The 17,560-nt window shown below is 46.8% G+C and overlaps 1 pseudogene; it reads right to left on the bottom strand.

Moving 5' to 3' along the window:
- Positions 1-16,366: 16,366 nt before the first annotated feature.
- LOC120940583 lies at positions 16,367-17,001 on the bottom strand (annotated as a pseudogene).
- Positions 17,002-17,560: the final 559 nt, after the last annotated feature.

The raw sequence follows: 17,560 nt of genomic DNA on the forward strand, positions 1-17,560 counted from the left end.
CTTTTTAATATTGGACCTTAGAAAATTTTGGTCGTTTCAGACACATCGTTCGGCCACTACATATGATGTTTTATGAAGATACAGGGTTAAAAATATTTTTGTATTCAAGAAATATTTTTACATTGGTGTCGAGCTGATGTGTTTGTAACTAGAATGAAAAATTACATCAGTCTAATGTAGAGGACACTCAGCAGCTGTATACACATCTGCACTCAAGAGCACTAGTGTGAGCCACCAGAACAACCTTTTTAGGGTGACCCACACAGGTGCTCCTGTGGATTTTTGGGGTATCTACTGTACATGTGTGAAATTTGTCCCAAAAAGGTGAGTAGTCAAGATTTGTGTTTGCAAAAAGTAGGTCTTCTGCTTGTAACTGCCCAAACAGACACTTGTACCCCACTTCCAAGCAATGTTTAATATTCCTATTTTTGCCCTCAAATATGTGTATGCTAAGTGTACCTTTTGTTTCATTCTCATAGGGGAGAGAAGAAAAAACCCCAAACCTCGCAAGGAACCACATGAGGTCACCACAACAGGTCAGTATCTGTCACCACAGCTTCAGGTAATAAAACATGTAGGCCTGCAGGTTTAATAATAGCTTTTTTTGTTTGTTTTTGGTTTAGGGGATGAACATGTGGCTGAAGAAAGGCCTCGATTCTCCAGTTCGAGTGCCTAAAACATCCTCCTCCAAATCAAGGAGTGTAGTAGGGCAATGTACGTCATAAAAAAAAAATGGCCTTTATCAGAATCAAGTCGACGCATGCTCGGAATCATTTAACTTAATTTTTCTCGGCTCATCGTAGTCTTTTACGTCGCCGCGTTTTGGACGATCGGAATTTGGTGTGATAGTGTGTATGCAAGACAGCTTGAATGTAATTCTGTTGGAAAAATTCTTTGGAGTTTATCCCAACGGATATTCCGATCGTGTGTACAAGGCATACGGTGCGGATGCTGCACCTACTTCCAGTGAACTGGTAGAGTGGATATTTAGACATTTTAATTTTTTAACCATTCACCTATTTTCATTAGTGAAATTAAAGTGGAAAAAAGTTAAAGCGTTTGTTACCCTAACACTTCATATTCCTGCTATGTGGCTGCTGTACCATATACTTGTATGAGAAAGTATCCTGTTCTCTTGGTATTGCTTTCTTTGTGTGAAATCCCTGGAGTTCCTGCTAGTCACCTCTTTTCTATTAAAATATGACCACACTAAGCAGGAAAACACGCCATGGTCAGTTCTCTAGCTATGCTGGGAACTCAGCCTGCTCTCCCCCAATGATTAAACTTGTCCTGACACACCCCCACTGCACAGTGTAACATTGGGGGAATGTTAGCTCTAGTGCAGTGGTTCTCAACCTACTAGTGCCATGACCCCTTGATAACATTTCTAAAGTTGTGGGGACCCGCAACAGTAAAATTATTTTTGTAGCGTTGATTGACAGCACCCAAGGCAAGACAAGTAATTTGCACCCCTAACCCACTGACATTTAGCGCTCCCTGAGTCCCTTCCACTCGTACAATATTAAAACCCTGTATGGTACTCTCTTTCTTTTCCTTTCTTTCCCTTTTATCTCTCTCTATCTCAATTCCCCCCCCCCATCCTTCTCTCTAGTGGTCTTTCTTGTCCTTTCTCTTATTCTTCCTCTCCCTTTTTCTTTGTTCCTCCCCCTTTTCTTCTCTCTTCCACGTATTCTATATTTTTATTCCTTCTATTACTCCTTGGTGGGGTTGGGGGGAATGGGATGAGTGGCAGTGGTGGGGGGAGTTCTGATCAGCCAACTTAGTTGCTCTTGATCATCTGCTGATCTGAGAACTGTAGTGGGGGCTTTTAATGGCAACTATAATCACAAGAATTGTTCCTCAATGTGTCTCCAGCTTCTCTGTGTATTCAACTTTGTGTTTGTCTCACAGCAGTGACACCTATGCCAAAATCAGGAGATAGGTTCTCCTTCAGGCCCTCCCACTTCACATTCTTCACCAGTCAGCTGACCTCTAGTCTCTGCCCCCAACAATGCCATGAACTGAATGGGAGGCTGAGTGGCCGAAAAAGCTGTGAGAGCAGTGCGGGTTTTAGTAACAGCCCAGGATTCGGTGACCCCTGGCAAATTGTAATTTGACCCTTGAGGGGGTCCCGACCCCCAGGTTGAGAACCACTGCTCTAGTGGTAGATGTGTTTTCCAGTAATTCAAGTCAGCCAGGAACTATATTTCAAGGGCCTGATAGCCCATTTTAATTAAAAAGGCAAATGAAAGGTTCAAAACTTATTGGGTTTCCCACACAGGGGTTCTTTACCCACTCTACAAAAGTTTGGTCTGGCCTAACCTGGAGTATGCTGTCTGCTGGATTACATCAGGCACATACAGAGTCCTCAAGTCTTTTTAAGTCCTTAACCTTGCTGCAGGTTGAGCTTCAACCTGTGTCTCCCCACTACTCAGGGTAGCACACTGCAGCAAGTACATTTTTACACCTTCTGCAGATCTCCCAGCCGCACACACTCCCACTTCACTGGGATCCATCCCACAAACTGCAATAGTCTTAACAGTTCCTGTAGCTGGTGTCATAGCCTTCCCCATGTGGTCATGGAGCAACACTGAAGCCTTTCCCGACACACTGACGCCCCCTGCAGGTAACACAAGATCTCTGTTGCTAGGGGCAACAGCAGACATGCATTCCAAAGACGGTTGGCTATGTCTCACCTGGGATGGATGAAGACTGTTGCTCCTTCCTTTCTGGGCTGACCACTTTCCCTAAGTGGCCATGACACAAAACGTTGCGTTTCTCTGACTTTCCAAAACCTTGGCCTTCCGGTGACACCCCTATCACCCTGGAGCATTGCTGGTGGACCATGATATGCTGAATCGCTCCTCTATGAAGGATATGTAGAACAAGGAAATTTGGGAGGTTCGAGACAGGGTGGGAGTATGTAAAAGAAAAACATGTTTATTAACATGAACAATGGTTTGTGATACACTCACTGAGTCACAGGGGCTGGACAAGGAAACATGACTGAAATGAACACTGGAGATGCATGATAATATCAACAAGGAAACTCATGACACATGGCTTAACATATGAAACATAGACACAGTAGTGTAGTAATTGCAAAACAGTATGAAAAACAATGGCCAGCTTCCCATAATTAGGAGATAAAACACATATTAATCCTTAAAGTGGCACAGTGCGATAAAGGACATGAGGTAAACATGAGGTGGTCAGACGCGTTTCGTGCTAATACACTCATCAGGGGCTGATGCTTCCAAATCTGGAGGATAAGATATTAAAATCTGCGATGCCTTAAAACATAACTGGACATGGATAACAGTCCTATGCCTACATACCTAAGAGCTGGTGGGAATGTGCAAGTGCTGGGCTGTAGCCAAAAAGAGGATGTCAGTCCCAGAAACAGGGGTGACTGCGCCAAGTGCAGCTGAAACGCAGGGCTGGATTACCTTATATGGGCAGGTAGCCAAAGAGGGGGGTATCGGTGTAAAACCAGGGTGGTGGTCACAGGTGGGAAAATGCCAGGGAGTCTGTGTGTGACAAAAAACACAGGGAGGTAAAATACCTAAACTGGGTTGAGGTCTGGTGGCAGGAAGCCAAAAAATAGCAACCAGTTACCTGGGTGTGGAGTAAACAGGTGCACAGAGTCCCTTGGTCGAATGGCATGTTCCAATGGACATGGAAAAAACTGTGTCCAGGCAGCCAATAAATACCCCCTAATCCCTGCGTGCGGCCGCACACTGGCGCGCACCGACGTCAAGCTGGCCAGACGAATGCTAGGAGGGCCTCCTACCGGGATGAGGACTCTCCGCCCCCGAAAGAGGTTGTCCCCCATGGGTTGTGAATGGAAAAAACGCAGCAGGCGTCATGACGCCAATCCTGGCGTCAGACGCGGACCACGTGGGCGTGACGCCAATGCGCTGTGGACGCCGCCCCATACCCCAAGGACCACCCCGCCTGCAGGGCGGGAGGAGGGGCGGAGGGAGGGCGTGCATCCTATGAAGGATTTCCTCTTTAAACTCAAGGTAGTCATCCTGGTCCCAATCCACCAAATGATAAATTGACCGGACTCCGTTAGTAACAAGGGTTGCCGCAATTTTGGCTACCGGTTCCTTTGGGCATCTTCTCTGTGTATCAACTTTTTCAAATTTGAATCATGCTTGAACCATTCATTCCTTGTCTCATACACCACTGGCCCCTTTGGACTGGCCTTCCCAGGTGGAGACATCTTCTCAGGCCACACTGAAGTTTCTGGCCTGGCTGGGACAGCCCTGGCTGGGACATGTGGTGAAATACCCTCCAGTCATAGTAACCCTTCCCTTGCCTTCGCAAAGAATTGCTTCCTTTTTCTGCTTTGACCGCCCCATACTTGCAGTCTTGCATACAGCAACTTGTAACACAGTTCACAGCAGAAGAAAAATGTTTGACTCTCCATTCCCAGGCACACCACCTGCAACATGCAATGCCTTTTGACTGGCTGCACTTCCACACACAGCCACCAATTCCTGACATGAACTCACTGTGGAGCAAGGACCCGGTCTGTGCTCGCATCCAACAACCATTTGTAACATGGGGGAATGTTATCTCTAGTGGTTGATGTGTTTTCCAGTGATTCAAGTCAGTCAGGAACTATATTTTAAGGCCCTGGTAGCCCAACACATATATGGTTTCCCATGCAGGGGTTCTTTTCCAGAAAATACCCAGAAACAGAAAATGCTAGCCCACCTGGCTCTCTCTTTAGCAGTGCTCTTTATGCTGGTCACACAGGCCACAGGATTCTTCAGTGTGGACGGCCTTACTTTAGCGTCCACAGCTTCGCTCTGGCCTCAGACCATTTACTGCCTCTTGCAGACACACATGTGGTCTGTCTGCCACCTGCAGTCTCTGACTCCTAGACACCTCCTGTCTCTCTTGGGGTGGTGGAGCAGTCTCCAATTGGGAGCCATGAGGTATTCCCATACCTTCATTATAAGGACTGTGCTCACCTAAACACAAACCCTGCTGGTCCTCCACAAAACCTGGACACAGGTTTGGAGATTCCATCCCACCCAAGACACTATGGAATCTCCAAACTACAGAGTCCCATGCAGTAATACCAAAACCCGGGGGAAAGCTGTGAAAGCAGTTTTCTCCAGTCCATATGTATGCTCTTTAGTCCTGCATCGAGCCAATGTGCACACCCTGTGTCATTTAAACCAGTGGTTCTCAACCCTGTCCTCAAGTACCCCCAACAGGCCATGTTTGCAGGTTTTCCTTTATCTTGAATCAATGGCTTGGTATTTTGGACAGCTAATTTATCTAAGAGAAATTCCCAAAACATGGCCTGTTGCAGTGGCGGCCCGTCCATAGGGGGCGCCCGGGCCCCCCCCCCCCCCCCCCTCCTGTAGTCACAAAAAAAAAATGTCGTTTTACTTATACTGCAGTGATGGCGGTCCGTCTATAGAGGGCGCTGCAGCTCTCGCAAATAACATACATTCATGCATTGCATGTGTAGTGGGTCATACTATCAGGGACTATTTGATAGTTATGCATACCTAAATCCCCCGGGAGTCACGTTGTATATATGTGTTTATTTTTCCTAAAGCAATGCATTGTGGGATTTAAAGTATTAGGAGAAAAGGACTCCATTGACATTAGTAGAAATAGACTATGGTACCCATAATGCATTGGCTTCTCAGAGAACATTGCACCCCCGCACAGCTTTATGGGGGAGGTTACTTAAAGGCGGGGAGGAGCTGATTTCACTCTCTTGGGATCGGCATTCTCCCTCTGCGGATCGAGCGAGAGCACTCCAGCCAAGCAGCTAGGCCTGAAGCCTGAGTCGGGATCCACCGGAAGACCAGCCATCCGGAGAGGGACAAGATCAAGTGCGTCCAGCTCATGCTTCCAAGAGACCGGAGTGACTCACCAGCTGACGATTGTAACAGTGGAGAGCAAGATACCGGAGACTGTGCGTTGCAGTGTGGCCACTGATCAGCGTATCTTTTTAATGAGGAACTCAGGCGGACTAGGCAGAGCAGCGTACTATCTACTGATCTAACCCAGAGACCTAACATCTGAAAGTCACGATAGCCCAGTTGACTGATGCTGACTTGAGGATCGGTCCACAAGCACCTATATTGATCATACCCCTTTGACTGAGCCTGAATACCTTTGGATTACAAAAAAGTTAAAGTGCACCAATGTATTTACAATAGCCTTCACCACTGAGGAACACTCTGGAGTTATCTGGGCCAGGCCCAATCAAGATTTCCAGCAACAACACTTAAAAGAATTGCTCACTAGGGGGAGCTTGTGAGCATAGACTATCCAAAGCTACTTGCAGACTTGATAACATTAACATTTTAGTTTTGTTCTTATTGACTCTTGCAAGGGCCCTTGCAGAGTCAGCTATATATATATAGTTCAGGGGTGTCCAAACTCTTAGTCCGCTCAGGACTAAAGATGAGATTGGGTGTGTTATTTGGATATCCCGTATTTATCAGCGTATAACACGCACCTTCACTTTAAGAGGGAAGTTTCAGGAAAAAATGTAAATTTGAAATAAAGAACTGTGAAGTAAAATAAGGGTCAGTGCCCATCTGCAGCCTCTCCATTGCCATGAATGCAGCCTCACCATTGCCATGAATGCAGCCTCACCATTGCCATGAATGCAGCCTGATCGATGCCCATCTTCAGCCTCGGAGGGGACGGGGGGCGGGCGGGACGAGTGCCAACAGATTACATACAGCAGAATCTCCTGTTTACACAGCAGCCTCTTTAATACAATGTCCCGCCTCCTATGATAGACAGAAGAGTCGTCCAATTGCAGTCCAGGAGACGGGACTTCCTATTACAGATGCCACCGAGTAAACAGGAGATTCTCCTGTAGGTAATCTGGCGGCACTCATCCCCCTCCCTGTCCCCTCTGAGGCAGCGCCGATAAATACAGTATATATCTTTTGTGGGCCTTGGGGGCCACAAAATATATATATATCTAAATTACCAGGGGGGCCACATTAAACCGGAACGGGGGCCAGGCCGGACTTTGGACATGCCTGATATAGTTAATCTATTGTTTGATCTTTTATCTTTCTTATTACATGCCAAGTAAAGTTACCCTTGGTTTACTATATTGATTGTGTGGAGTGTGTTTGCTCCTGAGGACTGCATTCAGAAGAAGGTAATGACATTATTGCATGTTTTTGTATATTTCACATGTGTTATTGTGGTCTCAGCCAAGCAGGGGACTCGCAATACATTTGCATCTGTCTGGTGTACCAAGGGAGGGTTCGAGCCTATTAGAGGGGTGGATAGGTCAGAGCGTAGACCCAAAACTAATCAGCAGCTCCTTCGGGGGTATCGCTACATGTGGGGGCTCGTCTGGGATTCTACTTCTCTGAAATCGAAATTCCCTCTATATTGAACCTCACCCTCACCAGGAACAGTCATGGATGCTGCTGCCGCAGCCAGGTGGTGCAGCGAAGAAAATGTCACCTTGAAGAATGGCTTAGTGATTGAGATTAAGGGAAAAGCCTGGACAGAGGAATAGTTGCTCCCAGTCCTGAGGACTTTATCCACAGACAGGAAGCCATGGGTGGTGGAGATGCGAATAGATAGTGTCAATACACACACATATGCCTTATGTGAGTGGAAGAAAGGACTCCCAGACTGTTTTAAAGGTGCTGACCAAGTAGAGTTTTTCCTAATACACCCTGCAGAAGAACAGGAGGGACCCACCTCCTCTAGCCCGAAGAGACCAGGAAGGGATAGAGAACCAAGGACAGAGGGTCCTGGCTCCTCATCACTAAATACTCTTGGCCCAGAGTTATGTGCTGTGTTAGGAGAAATTGTGGCTCAGTGCAAGAAGGATTCCCCAGATTACCTGATAACAGGATACAGGAAGCTCAGAACCTTCTCTGGGAGACAATCAGTGCCCTCATCGGAGGATGGGTTTCGAGGAATGACTGGATCACGCCACTCAGGCTCTAGAAGAGTGGGAAATACCTGAGAAGCACAAGAAGCAAAGGATTATAGAGAGCCTAAGGGGACCAGCATTAGAGGCCATACATAATCTTAAACTTAGCAGAAAGGACTGTGCCGCACAGGATTATTTAGATGTTCTGCAGAGTGTGTTTGGGAGGACTGAAAACACCAGTGAACTCCGCTACCAATTAGACCACTGTTATCAAAAGCCAGGAGAGAAGTTGTCTGAATTTAGTTGGGAGATTAGATAAGATCTTGCATCAGATCCTGTTGAAGAAGGGACTGGACCCAAGAAAGGTGGATGAAACCAGAGTCCAACAAGTTTTAAGGGGAGCTCAACCTATGGATCCCATTGCCCTTCTGCTACGAACCCGACAAGGAGGTGGCGTGTTGGAATACCCTGACCTGATTCGGATGATTAGAGAGGAGGAGGTCTTACTGGATCAAAAGAATAGACACCAACCACCAGAGCCCCCAGCACAAGTCCGAGTAGTAAGCACAGAGGACGGCGACCCTCAGGTCGAGCTTCTGAGGATGCAAGTGTCCTAGCTGATGGAAATGGTGTTCGCTTTGACCAGTCAGGCGGAGGTGCTGCCTTACCAAACCAAACGGGAGGAGCCAGAGAAGTCCACCTGTGGACAGAGTGATCAAGCAAGGAAGCCAAGGAGGCTCATATTTTGCTTCAACTGTGGAGGAGTAGGACATATAAGGGAAGTTTGCCCCAGCCCAGCTAAAGCTAGTCAACAAATGCACAAGCCGGCGGAAAACTTCAGAGGGCCCCCGGTGAAGGAGTCAACCGGGTTGCCCGCCTACTGTAGACAACTCCAAAAGGGCGAAGGAAACAAAGAGACCAAGGAGGGAAAAAGGACCTTTTCCAAAGCCACCTTTCACCCCTTCCCCACATGGACGGATGGAAGCCAGAAAGAACCCTAATAAGAGAGGAATAAGGGTGCAAGTTACAGAGCAAAAAGGAAAAACGAAAATTTAGTGGGGCCTTCCCCATTAGTTTCAAGTGGAAGGGATCTATACTAAGGCCCTCCTGGATACCGGAGCTCAAGTGACTCTCTTGTATAGGGACTTCTACAACCGACACCTTTCTCACTTGCCCCTACAGAAATTAAAAGAATTGGAAATATGGGGTATTGGGACTCAGGCCTCGTACACACGACAGAGTTTCTCGGCAGAATTCACAGAGAAACTCAGTCAAAACCCGGATTCTACCGAGAAACTCTGTCGTCTGTACACTTTTGGCTCGATGGAGCCGCCGAGGAACTCGTCGAGAAAATAGAGAACATGTTCTCTATTTTCTCGTTGTTCTATGGGAGAAGGCGGCCCGCCGAGCTCCTCGGCGGCTTCATCCCAGAACTCGACGAGGAACTCGACGTGTTTGGCACGTTGACTTTTGATCCCTCTGACAGAGGCCGCAGAGACCCCATCACCCAAGGTTCATCCCATGTTACGGAAGGTCTATCAACAGTTGGTGATGGAAAAGAAGTTCCCTGAAGAAAGAGTGGGAAAGATTTGGCGGCTGGACAAGACAGCGAAGATCTTGCAACCAGGTGAAGTGACCTGTTTGAAGGCCCGTTTCTTGTTCTCGAGCCTGACCCTGCTGGACACTCAGAAGGAGTGGAAGTGATACCAGAGGTAATCCCATTGAAGGTGTTGGAGAGAAATCGTGGAAGGGTGTCCGTCAGCATTAGGAATGCTACCACCAGCCCTGTGGAAGTGCCAGCCTGGATGCTACTGGTCCATGTACACCAAGCCACCACAGTTGCTCCCTCTGACCTAGAAGAGAGAAAGAAGGTAGAAGACCTCAAAGGGCACTACCACCCTGACGGCACAAATATTCCACCAGAATGGCAAGAGAGAGCAAAAGCTCAACTTGACAGGTGGCAAAAGATATTCTCCAAAACTGAGTTTGATGTTGGGTGTGCGAAGAGTGCCACTCACAGGATTCGTTTAAATGAAGATAAACCCTTCAGGGAGCGAGTCCGGAGAGTTCCTCTGACTGACCTAGAAGACCTCAGAGAGCAACTAGCAGAACTGAAGAGGACAGGAACCATCAGAGAGTCTAGGAGCCCTTATGCCTCTCCAAATGGGTGTAAGGAAGAAAAACGGCTCATTGAGGCTGTGCATCGACTACAGAACCCTCAACAAGTGAACCATACCTGACCAGTACACCACTCCTCGGATAGAGGATGCTTTACAGAGTCTGTCGGGAGCCAAATGGTTCAGTGTAATGGACCTAAAGAGTGGTTATGGTCCTCTCAACAACCAGTGCCCAGTACTTCGTTCCTGCCCGCATCTGAAGTGACAAATAATGGGACACTTCGACCGGAGGCTCAGAAGACCGTGAGATTGAACTTGTCCTTCCTGAGCTTATAGGGCCAGATCCACAAAAGGGATACGACGGCGTATCTACTGATACGCCGTCGTATCTACTGATACGCCGTCGTATCTACTGATACGCCGTCGTATCCCTGTTTCTATCTTTGGAACTGATCCACAGAATCAGTTTCCAATAAATAGGGAGAAGATCCGACATGTGTAAGGGACTTACACTGTCGGATCTTAGGATGCAGTACCTCGGCCGCCGCTGGGGGCATTTCTCGTCGAAATGCCGCTTCGGGTATGCAAATTAGCACTTACGAAGATCCACGAAGCTTTTACGCTTCGTTTTTTCTCCGTAAGTATTAGTTTGCAAACGCAATATTAGGGCTGCTTTTGCAAGGCCTAAACTGTTTAGGCCTTGTAAACGTAGACCCTTCTATCCCGCGTCGCCATCCTTTTTCTTTCAAATTTTTTTTTTTCCGCCGCAACTCGTATTTTTTTTTTACGCCCGTCGCGATTCTCAAAACCCGGCTCAACGTAAAACCGTGCAAAGCACGTCGTGAAAATGATGTCGTGAGCATGCGCAGTACGTCCGGCGCGGGAGCGCGCCTAATTTAAATGGGACTCACCCCATTTGAATAGGAACGCCTTGCGCCGGCCGGATTTAAGTTACACAGCCGAAAATTTCTAGGTAAGTGCTTTGTGGATCGGGCACTTAGGTAGAAATTTTGCGGCAGTGTAACTTAAATGGGAATATTTAAGTTACGGCGGCTGGCTGTGGATCTGGCCCATAATTTCTAAGGAACAGAAGGAAAGACGAGACATTCACCTACCCAAGAGACTGACTTATGATCATTTGGGGGAATGCTCTGAAGAGGCCATAATCACCTCTAAAAGATCCAGTACCATACCTAGTTCTCCCACTGTAAATTTGGTGGGGGACAGCCCTAGCTCACCCCCTGGCACATCTGGGCACGATACCTCCATATTAGTAAGTAGTGGACAGAGTAGCCTGCCCTCAGCTGACACTTGGCGGGAGGATCCACTTTATGTCATGAGTTGAGTTGTTTGACTTTAAATACTGTTAGGTATAATGCACATTATTTGTTGCCTTGCATGACCTAACTAACTTTTTCTCTGCGTGTATTTACAAAGCATGTATCAGGATACATACTGTTGTCCTCTTTGGGGACCAAAGACTTTATGTGGGGGGAGTGTGTAGCGGGGTCATACTATCAGGGACTATTTGATAGTTATGCATACCTAAATCCCCCGGGAGTTCCGGTCACGTTGTATATATGTGTTTATTTTTCCTAAAGCAATGCATTGTTACATTAGTAGAAATAGACTATGGTACCCATAATGCATTGGCTTCTCAGAGAACATTGCACCCCCGCACAGCTTTATGGGGGAGGTTACTTAAAGGCGGGGAGGAGCTGATTTCGCTCTCTTGGGATTGGCATTCTCCCTCTGCGGAACGAGGGAGAGCACTCCAGCCAAGCAGCTAGGCCTGAAGCCTGAGCCGGGATCCACTGGAAGACCAGCCATCCGGAGAGGGACAAGATCAAGTGCGTCCAGCTCGTGCTTCCAAGAGACCAGAGTGACTCACCAGCTGACGATTGTAACAGTGGAGAGCAAGATACCGGAGACTGTGCGTTGCAGTGTGGCCACTGATCAGCGTATCTTTCGTAAGGAACTCAGGCGGACTAGGCCTGCTCGGGTGAGAGGGCACTTGCCCAAGCTTTCAATACTACCTCAGCTTTGTGACTCGTAGTGCTCTGCATATCAGAGCAGCGTACTATCTACTGATCTAACCCAGAGACCTAACATCTGAAAGTGACGCTAGCCCAGTTGACTGATGCTGACTTGAGGATCGGTCCACAAGCACCTGTATTGATCATACCCCTTTGACTGAGCCTGAATACCTTTGGATTAGAAATAAGTTAAAGTGCACCAACATATTTACAATAGACTTTACCACTGAGGAACACTCTGGAGTTATCTGGGCCAGGCCTAATCAAGATTTCCAGCAACAACACTTAAAATAATTGCCCACTAGGGGGAGCTCGCTAGCATAGACTATCCATAGCTACTTGCAGACTTGATAACATTAACATTTTAGTTTTGTTCTTATTGACTCTTGCAAGGGCCCTTGCAGAGTCAGCTATATATATAGTTAATCTATTGTTTGATCTTTTATCTTTCTTATTACATGCCAAGTAAAGTTACCCTTGGTTTACTATATTGATTGTGTGGAGTGTGTTTGCTCTTGAGGACTGCATTAAGAAGAAGGTAATGACATTATTGCATGTTATTGTATATTTCACATGTGTTATTGTGGTCTCAGCCGAGCAGGGGACTCGCAATACATTTGCATCTGTCTGGTGTGCCAAGGGAGGGTTCGGGCCTATTAGAGGGGTGGATAGGTCAGAGAGTAGACAGCCAAAACTAATCAGCAGCTCCTTCGGGGGTATTGCTACACATGAATGTATGTTATTGTTGCCAGCTGCCGCTGGTCTATTCAGATGGCCGAAACTTGGGCGCCGGTTACCTGAATAATGGCAGCTGGTTGGCTGTGCGGAACTGGCTCTGATAGGCTTTCCGAGTACAGCCCTTGTCTCCCGGATGTCTATCCTCAGAACGCACGGGGGGGGGGGGGGGTGCGTTCCTTGGATAAGACTGACGGGCATCTCAGCCAATCAGGTTTGCCTATTCTGGTTATCGGTAACCTGATTGGCTGAAGCGTCATCGAGGGCGAGAGAAGACATCGAGGGACGTGGAAGCAGAAAGGTAAGTGCATTTTACAGGGCACAGAGGCGACAATGGGCACAGAGGCGACAAAGGGCACAGTGGCATCAATGGGTACAGTGGTGACAAAGGGCACAGTGGTGACAATGGGCACAGTGGCAACAATTAAAGGGCACAGTGACATGCACAGTGGCAACAATGGGCACAGTGGTGACAATGGGCACAGTGGCAACAATTAAAGGGCACAGTGACATGCACAGTGGCATCAATGGGCACAGTGGCAACAATTAAAGGGCACAGTGACGTGCCCATTGTTGCAATGGGCACAGTGGCTACAATTAAAGGGCACAGTGGGGACAATTTGCACAGTGGTGACAATTGGCACAGTGGTGACAATTGGTACAGTGGCGACAGTTGAGGGGCACAGTGGCTGTGTTTGATGGCATGGCACAGTGGTGACAATTGATGGCACAGTAGCTGCGTTTGATGGCATGGCACAGTGGTGCGAATTGATGGCATAGTGACTGAGTTTGATGGCATGGCACAGTGGTGATAATTGATGGCACAGTGTTGCTGCGTTTGATGGCATGGCATAGTGGTGACAATTGATGGCACAGTGGCTGCATTTGATGGCATGGCACAGTGGTGAAAATTGATGGCACAGTGGCTGCGTTTGATGGCATGGCACGGTGGTGACAATTGATGGCACAGTGGCTGCGTTTGATGGCATGGCACAGTGGTGACAATTGATGGCACAGTGGCTGTGTTTGATGGCATGGCACAGTGGTGACAATTGATGGCACAGTGGCTGTGTTTGATGGCATGGCACAGTGGTGACAATTGATGGCACAGTGGCTGCGTTTGATGGCATGGCACAGTGGCTGCGTTTGTTGGCATGGCACAGTGGTGCGAATTGATGGCATAGTGACTGAGTTTGATGGCATGGCACAGTGGTGATAATTGATGGCACAGTGGCTGCTTTTGATGGCATGGCACAGTGGTGACAATTGATGGCACAGTGGCTGCGTTTGATGGCATGGCACAGTGGTGACAATTGATGGCACAGTGGCTGAGTTTGATGGCATGGCACAATGGTGACAATTGATGGCACAGTAGCTGCGTTTGATGGCATGGCACAGTGGTGACAATTGATGGCACAGTGGCTGTGTTTGATGGCATGGCACAGTGATGACAATTGATGGCACAGTGGCTGTGTTTGATGGCATGGCACAGTGGTGACAATTGATGGCACAGTGGCTGTGTTTGATGGCATGGCACATTGGAGACAATTGATGGCACAGTGGCTGCGTTTGATGGCATGGCACAGTGACTGCATTTGATGGCATGGCACAGTGGTGACAATTGATGGCACAATGGCTGCGTTTGATGGCATGGCACAGTGGTGACAATTGTTGGCACAGTGGCTGCATTTCATAGGCACAGTGAGGCTGCAATTTTATTTATTTTTTTTGTTTGCGCCCCCCAAAAATTTTGAGCACCAGCCGCCACTGGCCTGTTGGGGGTACTTGAGGACAGGGTTGAGAACCACCGCTTTAAACGACCAATTTTCTAGTGACAGCATCTCATGTGATCACTTCTAAAAAAGGAAAAGGGGTATTTATAATGTTTTTTTACATCTATACAAAAATATTTAGCATTTTCTTTCTATTTTAAACTGAATGGGTTGTTTTACAAGGTGATCGTTTACAATCACTTTAAAATAGATATATCATACTTAACCTCATACACATCTTCATTTTTATCCCATTCACCAGGTCTTATTTTCCTTGAAAAACCATCCCCAGCTCCTGAATTGGTCAAAAGAGATGTATTTCTATAACTGGAAAGCAGGGTTCTGGATTCTAATAATGTCTTAAAGCGGAGGTTCACCCAAAAGTAAACCTCTGCTTTTCGGAACCCTCCTGCCCTCCGGTGACACATTTGACACCTTTTGGGGGAGGGGGTGCAGATACCTGTATAAAACGGGTATTTGCACCACTTCCTGGTATAGATTCCCACGGGAGTCTGGCCCCACCGCGTCACACGCCCCCGCCCGTTGTGTTCTGGGAAACACTCGACTCCCAGAACACAACGGGGACCAGTGGGAACGGCACAGCGTGACTCACACATGCGCAGTAGGGAACCGGCAGTGAAGCCGCAGCGCTTCACTTCCCGATTCCCTCACCGAGGATGGCGGCGGGGGAAGCCAAAAGCCGAGCTACCGCTCGGCTTCGGCTGCTGACGTTGCGGGCGACCTGGACAGGTAAGTGTCTGCTGTATTTGTAGCTGCTGGCTTTTATTTTTTTTTCAGGTGAACCACCGCTTTAATTACTTAATTCTTTCATTAGAGCAGATTGTTGGTACATTGTTTTTACTTGAATATTAAAATAATTAAACCAGAAATTGTAAGAACTGTAGGGTTAGATATTCCACAACCCTACAATTTATTAACTGCTTAGAATCTCTGTCTGAGGCTTTAACTAGTAGTAGTTAAATATGCTCCTAGGTAGGCTTTTTCCCGAAAGAACCGAAGGCAGAGAAAAGGAAAGAAGAAGCAATACCTTATTTTTTTTAATTATTTTTTTTCAAATAAAGCCATTACCCAAGTTTTACCTTTATTTTATTTATTTTTTCCTTTACACTTGCAACAGGTTGGAACTTACCTGTCTCACAAGGGGAATTTTCAATTTTACACAGAAATATTTACTCAAATGAATGTGAACCTGACCAGTTTGTATTACAAAATCGTATTACACCAGGGTGACCTTCAGACTTATGAGTCCAGCTATGTACTTAGCTTCTCTTGGGATCTTATCTGCTATTTACATTTTAAGGCAATGTATTGCTTCCTGGTCCAGAAACATGGGAAAGCACATTTGTAAGCTATGTGCTCTTTAACACTTTACTTGTCTGATTCACAGGATGATAATAAAGTGAAACGGAATGAATGGGTTAATATTAAATGTCTAGCCTCCCGTGGAGCAATAAGAGTGGCATTTTTCGCAATATGGATTTTCTGCAAAAGTAAACAGTCTTTATATTGACTGAGAATTTGAACATGAAGCAACAAATGTAAAGACGGCATGTTGGAACTAAGGTTACTGAAATCTCCCAATTGCTATTATTCCAATCAATAATTTATTGAAGGATCTGGTTAGTTCAAATTATCAACATAAAGTAAAAATTGCCTCGATGTGAGGAACGCAGGATTCAAGAATTTCCAGGGATTAGTCCTCTCTAGGCACTGTCCATGGTGAGCAGGGTCAGCTGGATACTGCAAGAAAAACTCATATATAACAATGCCTAAAATGCTTTTCTTTTCTTTTTTTTGTGTTTAATAAAGTTCTGTTTATTAGATGCCGGGGAGGGGGTGGATTTTATTTGCCCTTCTTGGCTTTGATCTTCCTTGGGTAGAACTCCAACTCCTTGCCTTCAAGAACGTATCCGTCCTCTCGGTCACACTGTCCTGGCCTAGAGGTGATGCACGCAAGCAGTTTTCCGTGTTGAAACTGATCGTCATATTTTTTTCGGGGTTTTCTTGGATCTTTTCTTGTTGAGGATTTCTTCCTCGGGAGTCAGCTTAGCTGCCTTCATGTGCCTGAGCGGTGTGGCATAGTGAGCCTCGTACCACTGTCTGTAGGGGGTGCTGTTGATCAGGAGGATGAAGTTCTTCACCAGAGTCTTGGTTCTGACCAGCTCGTTGTTCGATGCGTTGTAGACAACATCGATGATTCTGTTCTTCCAGGTGCAGCACTCAGATCCCCAGGAGAAGTTCAACCTCAGAGCTCTGTACTTCTAATTCCCTCCCCGGACTCTGGCGTGGGCCGATCTTGGTGTTGGCGGCGGGGCGGCCCAGCTTATACTTCTTCTTGTGGTACGGCTTCCTTTTGCCTCCAGTCTTGCGGTGCTTGTGCCAGTTATCCCTTGAGATACCCATGTCTCAGGTGCTGGTTGGAAAGAGCAAAATGCTTTTCTTAGTGTAGAGCTGTATGTGTTGTGGCTTCTTACCTTTGCTTACTCTTAAGCCCTGTACACACGATCGGTCCATCCAATGAAAACGGTCTGATGGACCAGTTTCATCGGTTACCCAATGAAGCTGACTGATGGTCAGTCGTGCCTACACACCATCAGTTGAAAAAACGATTGTGTCAGAACGCGGTGACGTAAAACACAATGACATGCTGAAAAAAACGAAGTTTAATGCTTCCAAACATGCGTCGACTTGATTCTTAGCATGCGTGGATTTTTCTTTTTTTTAACCTATGGATAAATAACCGATGGGGCCCACACACGATCGGTTTGGACCGATGAAAACGGTCCATCAGACCGTTCAGACCGTTCTCATCAGTTTAACCGATCGTGTGTACGCGGCCTTACCAGTTTATCACTTTTGCTTTAAACATGTTACATATCATTAGTACATCTTAAATCAGATCATATGATTTGCTCAGTTTACCCTAAAATGTGATTAAAGGTGTGAATATTTACCATAATTATCAAATTACCTTTATGGCCT

The sequence above is a fragment of the Rana temporaria genome, chromosome 5 (genome assembly GCF_905171775.1).
Source record: "Rana temporaria chromosome 5, aRanTem1.1, whole genome shotgun sequence".
Taxonomy (NCBI): domain Eukaryota; kingdom Metazoa; phylum Chordata; class Amphibia; order Anura; family Ranidae; genus Rana; species Rana temporaria.